This window comes from Hibiscus syriacus, unplaced genomic scaffold (assembly GCF_006381635.1).
Source record: "Hibiscus syriacus cultivar Baekdansim isolate YM2019G1 unplaced genomic scaffold, ASM638163v2 tig00112344_pilon, whole genome shotgun sequence".
Classification (NCBI taxonomy): domain Eukaryota; kingdom Viridiplantae; phylum Streptophyta; class Magnoliopsida; order Malvales; family Malvaceae; genus Hibiscus; species Hibiscus syriacus.
In genome coordinates this window covers 366,214-373,393 of record NW_024063307.1, presented here as the reverse complement: position 1 = coordinate 373,393, position 7,180 = coordinate 366,214, and the positions used below count along the sequence as shown (strand labels likewise).

The 7,180-nt window shown below is 34.7% G+C and overlaps 1 pseudogene; it reads left to right on the top strand.

Annotated features, from left to right (window-relative positions):
* Positions 1-231: 231 nt before the first annotated feature.
* Positions 232-5,336, top strand: LOC120178156 (annotated as a pseudogene).
* Positions 5,337-7,180: the final 1,844 nt, after the last annotated feature.

The window sequence follows — 7,180 nt, the reverse complement described above, 5'->3', positions numbered from 1 at the left end:
GTCACATTTATTTAACGGACGTAAAAATTGAGGCACCTAAAATAATAATATTGTAATATTAGGCATCTGATTCAAAAGATAATTTAAACACCAATTTATAAAAAAAATTATAATTTAAACATTTATTTTATATTTAAGCCAAAATAAAACAGTTAAACTTCCTAAAATAAAACCAGGATATAAAATCCTATTAATATAATTAAGAAGCTAAAATAGGCACTGGCCCTTGTACCGGCTTGTTGGCTATGGTGTGCCTCGATCAGAGCACACATACCACATGTCCGTGGTTCGAAGGCTGGTGAGAGAGAGAAGAAGAGAGAGAAGAAGATTAAACAAATAAAATAAGAGGTATTCTAAAATACCTCTCCACTTTTTAATTCCTCCCATTTTTACACATTTTTTTGGCGCCCTATTTCCCTAGTGGCTCTTCCCTCCGAGACCTCTCTCCCTTCTCCAGCAAGCTATGGAAGATAGCGAAAGTTCGAGCGGTAACCAGCCGCCATGGCAGTCTTATCACACTGTTTACACTAACGCCAAAGCAGGTAATTGAATAACATCTTCTCTTTTCTTAAATTCCGATCCATCATTAAATCGCTCCTCGCTTTATCTCTTGTTCGATTTCTACGTATTATTCAGTGCCAACCTGTCATTTAATTTGTTAACTCACCTCGAATTTTTATTTCATTGACGGATAAATTTGAAGATCTGATAACTGTTAGTTGATTTTCAAATTTAGGAATGGAAGGAGTTGATAAAGAGAAAGTCCAAAGAGTAGTTTATGAGATGAGCAAAGGATCGAAATACTTCGAAAATGAGGAGCGAAAAGAGGCCTTCATTCAGCGAAAAATTGAGCATATGCGAGCTCGTGCCGCAAAGCTCTCCGCCGCAGATTTATCTCATTATCAAAAGGTTCTTTTAAGCTACAAATTGTGAAACCGATTTATACAAAATGTAAAATTTGGAAATCATGTTTAGGTAGATAAATGATTTGATGTTTTCTTAGGTTGCGGAGAAGAGAATATTAGAGCTTGAAGCTACACGTGAGCTTTCTAGGATTTGGCTACATGTAGATATGGATGCATTTTATGCAGCTGTTGAAACTTTGAGCAATCCTTCATTGAAGGGTAAACCAATGGCTGTTGGTAGTATGTCTATGCTTTCCACTGCTAACTATGAGGTCTAAATCGCTTTACACGATCAACTTGTTAAAATCTGTTCTGTTGCTGGTAAAATTACTCTTACTAAGTTTCATTCACACCGTAGGCTCGTAAATTTGGTGTTCGTGCTGCTATGCCAGGATTCATTGCGCGTAAATTATGCCCGGATTTGATATTTGTTCCCACAGATTTCAAGAAATATACTTATTACAGTGGTTTAACTAGAGAAGGTTTGATATTTTGATTTTAAAACAGAGATCTTGATGCATTTTGGTCTTGTGGTTTGCTGATCTTTTATATTGCACATGTTTCTCTATGCTAGTTTTTTGGAACTATGATCCTAATTTCATGGCTGCCAGTTTGGATGAAGCTTACCTTGATATTACTAAGGTTTGCAAAGAAAGAGGTATTACTGGTGGAGAGGTAAGTTTGAACTATCAATCAGTTATTCTGACTGCTTAAATGACTGGCTTTTTAACTGATCCCGTCCTTCTATCTGTTTAGATTGCTGAAGAACTCAGATCTAGAGTACATGAAGAGACTGGCCTGACATGTAGCGCAGGAGTGGCTCCAAATCGCTTACTTGCTAAGGTTCTATCATCTGTTATTGGCATACAGTTGCTGTTGGCAAGTTGCATCTTCAAATTGTCAACACAATAATTGTTTCTATTGTTACATTGTCATTAATGATGTTGGATAGAGATATTGCATATCATGCAGAAAATTCTAAAATTTCCCATTGGAAATTGTTTCTTCAAGTTGTTGAAGACATTAGTGATGTTGGATAGAGATAGGACAATTCTTTTGTTGATCAACAATACTCTGTTGTTACTGTCGACTTGTTTGGATTTAGTTTATCGATGTACAGTTTCTTCTTTCTAGTCAAATAATCAAAAGCAAAGCAATCTAGCAGGACATTTCATATTTATCATCACAATCTTTACGTCTAGTTGTTACACCTTTTTTTTGCCCATTCTGATTGTATTGTATACTCCCCAGGTTTGCTCAGATATTAACAAGCCAAATGGACAGTTTATTTTACCCAATGACCGCATGGCTGTTATGACATTTATCCTCACTTCTTATTCGAAAGGTATTCATTGATTGGACAATCTTGAACCCTTGTTTCAGAATTATTATTTCTGATTTGTAAATGATGTCTATCTGATAAAACTGGATTTGCAGATTGGGGGTATAGGCAAGGTCACAGAAAATATTTTAAAGGGTGTTTTTGGAATCGGCAGTTGTGAAGAGATGCTGCAGAAAGGCAGTTTCCTGTGTGCGCTATTTTCTCGTTCTTCAGCAGGTTAGCATACTAATAAGGTGTCTCTCCTGTTTTGAAAAAAAGAGTGATTATGATAGGAAATTGTGTGAAACTGCACATATGTTAGGTTTTAATTAGAGCTTTCTGAATCATTAGGCAGTCATAGCAGATATTACATCACCTTTTCTGATACTTTTTTTTATAAGATTTGAAGGCCTCATTAAAAACCTCCTTCTTGATTAATGGAGCTTGTATAGAAGCTTCTTAATCATCGGAAGGAGGAAAAGAGTGCCTTATAATTTCATTATAGAAAATAAGAATTACAACCTTTTCTGATACTTAATTTGATGCGATTCTGTAAATTTCATTAGGGGTTACTGAGTTGAGTTCTGTTATAATTATTCTAAATATAAGTGAACATGATGTTTCTAAGTTCTTGAATTAATTATAAATTATTAATAACCATAATGCTAAAGTGACCATCTAAGTAAACATAATTTCATGCATACAGGGGTGATGGGGATGATTTTCATGGGATTCTGACCCTTTTTCCTTATTATTTTAGATTTTTTTCTGTCTGTTGGATTGGGGCTTGGAGGGACAGATACTCCCGAGACCAGGTTTCGAAAAAGTATCAGCAGTGAGAGAACATTTTCAGCAACAGAGGATGCTGCATTGCTTTATCAGAAATTAGGTAAACATTCTCTTCTTTTTTTCTTCTTCTTTGAATCCAGAGATTGCTGGTTTCTTCTGTTTTGGCTTTCATAATCATGTATTTAGTACTTCGTTAATTTTGAACTGTTGAGCTTAGCAAATTAAAATAATAGTTTATTGGAGGTACCGGTATCAATTTTTTAGCCGTAACATTTTGATAAGATTGTTAAGATGGATGACAGAATGCACCTCTCTGGTCTCTGTCTTGGGATGTTTTGCAAAAGTCTCCTAATTTAGATGGCATTGTCTTCAAAATTAACCAATCAATTATTTCAGCAATTTAGTTTTGTTCTGTTCGTATTGCAGCTGATATTGCAGAGATGCTGTCAGCTGACATGCTGAAAGAGGGTCTTTCTGGACGAACTTTGACTCTTAAATTAAAAACTGCATCTTTTGAGGTACTATAATTAACCATTATACCGTATTGTTTTTCTCCTTCTCCTTCCTTTTTTTATGCTCAATAGTAAGGGCAAAATGTAAAGGAATGGTTGATGATATATTTGAAATGGGCCAATGCTGGTTTCAGATACTTTATCTTTCGGCAACTTAAACTTATTGACTTGTTATCCATTATTGGTTTTATTTCCTTATATCATGTTAGGGCGTTTCCTTTTTCATTCATGGCTGATACGCACTACAATTTTCAGGTTCGTTCAAGGGCCGTCACTTTGCAGAAATATATTTGTTCAAGTGATGACATCTTAAAACATGCTTCAAACTTGTTAAAGGCTGAATTCCCTATTTCTTTGAGACTGATAGGTAAACTTTAATTTGTCGCCTTTTGTCTATTTCATGGCTATGGAGCAGGAAAGAAAATATGGGCAGAACAAGTCTTTGTTGTCCTTGTGTTCTAGGCTTTAGAATATAACGGTGCATTTGTGTTCTTTGCTGTTAGGTCTGCGAGTGTCTCATTTCAATGTAGATAAGGGAGGTGTACCTGTTGACCCTACACAAAAAACTCTCACCAAGTTTTTAACATCCGGAGATGATCCTAAAAGAACTGGGGATGATCAAGGCTCCTTTGGTTCAGATTCGAGTGATCTCCATTTCTTGAATGAAAAGGAAACTACCGTTTCTCTTGACAGCCGCAGGACATGTCACTATGAGTTTGGAGCTCCATTTGAGAGAAATCGTTTATCATATATAGATGACGGCAATTGCATTTCCTACGAAAATCCTTGTGAAATGGACAGAATTGGTGAACTTTTTAGCCACAAAACTGCATCCACGGTACTTGTTGAAGTTTTATGTACCGATTATTTAACTACACTATATCTTCAAGTATTCACAATACTTAATCTAAGTGTTGGTTGTCTAATGTGCATTTATCTATTTCCCTAGGTGAAGAATAATGATGTGAAAGAGCGTACCACAGAATCTCCTAAAACAGAATTATCACACGTGTCAGAAAGAGATTCTTCTGTCCAGGGGGAGTTGGAGGACAGCAACCCTGACGGATCAAACAAAGAACCTAGTGCCTCCGGAAATGAGGATGACTGCAAGTTATTTTGGGTGGATGACTACAAGTGTTCATTGTGTGGGGCTGAATTACCTTCAAGTTTTATTGAAGAAAGACGAGCACTCCGATTTCCATCTTGCCGAGCGGCTTCAGAAGGAGGAATCTGGTATGGGCTCGAGCGCATTGATCCCAAGGCAAAGGTACTGCAAATTTTAAAGCGGTATTATGGTAAATACCTCTTATTTGATGATTTAAATCAGCAAGCATCATTGCAGAATGTGACCAAATTCTCTTTTTCTCTTCACTTAAAACCACATCGATACGTTTAATATAAAGCAAACTGCATTCAGAGCGGATGACATTATCTAATTTTCACGCCGTGGAGGGTTGAGCTTTTTCGTTCCACGGTTATGTTATTCAAAATCTCTCAACGGAACACGTAACGCGTGGTCCTTATCGTGCTTGGGCATATTCCCTTTGGTTAATTGCTAATGGTTATTTCATCCTACTTGTTATACATGTAGAGTTATGCAAAAGGAATATGTTGGGAGCCAAAATAGGCGTAAGAAGCATAAGTCATCTCCAGAAGTCAAGCATCTGCCAATTGATTCCTTCTTTGCCAAGAAGAGTGGTCAGAAATTGTAGTCCTCTCCTCTGTGTTCTTTTTATAATAATCTTAGACTAGTTTTGTATAAATCATTATTACATTCGTCGTTTTGTTTGTCTGTTCCCCTTTTCTTTTATTGTGAATATTCACTACTGATAATTAGTGCAATTATTTTGTAAATGTAATAAAATTTAATAATATTTAGGGTAAATTATAGTAATGGTCCTAAAACTTTTGTGTAGTTTGCGTTAATAATCTTTTAAAACTTGCATTGGAGTCATTGAATTTTAACTCACCTTCATTTCAATCACTGTTGTTATCTGTCATCAACGTTAATGATAATCGATGTGTCACCGTCGCACGTAATTTTTTCTTTGTCAATGTGACTATTTAACTATTTAAACGTTAATTAGTCGGATTCAGAAATATTTTTTAGGATGGACACGTATATATTAATATTGAGATTTTTCGAATGAGGTGTACAAATAAAATTTCAGAGAAGCATCAATCGTAAAATTTACAATTAATATAAAAAAATTCATATTCCAATGTAGGCACGTGTTCATTCTAGGCATACTTTGCATCCATCGTTGCTTAACATTTGACGATAGAGCTGACTTGGCTATTAAAAATTGTATATTTATATATTTGACCCTTATTATTTACATATTTAATTAAATAATGAGGATCAAATGTTAATAATGAGGATTAAATATATAAATATCCAAAAAATTAACTATCATCTTCCGTCGAATGTTAACTATAATTGATTTGATTGGCATCGTTTAAATAATTACATGATTTAATTAATAAAAAATATCACTGATAAAAATGAAATCCCTTTAATGGTCATGGGTGTAGTTTACGTGCGTTTTCTTGAGTGCGCTTTACACGTTTATATGTCCACAAGTAGATTATATTTTTTTAAGGTTTAATATAAAAATAAGTGTTGAAATTATGTTTTAAAATATGATTTGATGTTTAAATTTTTTATTAAAAATAATTGTATAATATTTCTAACATTACATTTTTTAAGTGTCTGAGTGTTAACTACCGTTAAAAATTTCCGTTAAATGACAATGTCACAATTTAGTAATTTTGAGAATTTTTATTTAAATAAAAAATAAAAAATATTTTTTAAAATCTTAAAAAAAACCTAAAACTTTTAAAATCTTAATTTTATTCCATTTGTCATTGCTAACAGCCACCAACACGGTCAATTAGCCGAATACCCAACGACGTGTGACCGACCAACCACTTACGACCAAAACTCCTATACTTTCGCAACCGAGAACACTTAGAAATTGTATAAATAAAAGATTTCATTTTAAGATTTTGAATCTCTAAAAATCCATTTAACCATGATAATCGACTATTTTTTTGTTTGGTCGATCTTGTCAATCGGTCGTGATATTCAACCTTTGGTCCTTTGCAGGAAAGGAGAACAGGGAAGGGAGAGTTGTTTTTAACAAAAAAAAAAACTGTTTTATTATTAAAAAAATTGAAAAATATATAATAATGAAACACCTTGCCGAAGTTAACCTCATTGCCAGAGAGTATCCAACACCTTGCCTTGCTTTCAACATTGGAGATTTGCAATTGCTCTAGTTTGATGTCATTGCCCCAAGGTGTAGGGAATCTCACGGCACTGCAATCGCTGTGAATCGAAGGATGCCCGCATCTGGAAAGGCGGTGTATGAAGGAGAGAGGCGAAGATTGGCCCAAGATAGCCCACATTCCATCCGTTTATATCTTCTCTGACCATCCTTCCTTCATAAGGTAAAGGATTTGAAGATCTAATTTCACACTCCTTAAATTTCTAATATAATTTTCAAAGTTTACATCATGAGATAAAATCATACGTCCGTCCATGATTCATCATCGATTTCTGTATTAATGAAACGAGGATATGATTTTGTAAATACATTTTCAGGCAGGGTGACTGGACATGCAGTCTCTCAAGAACAAAAGCTCGGTTC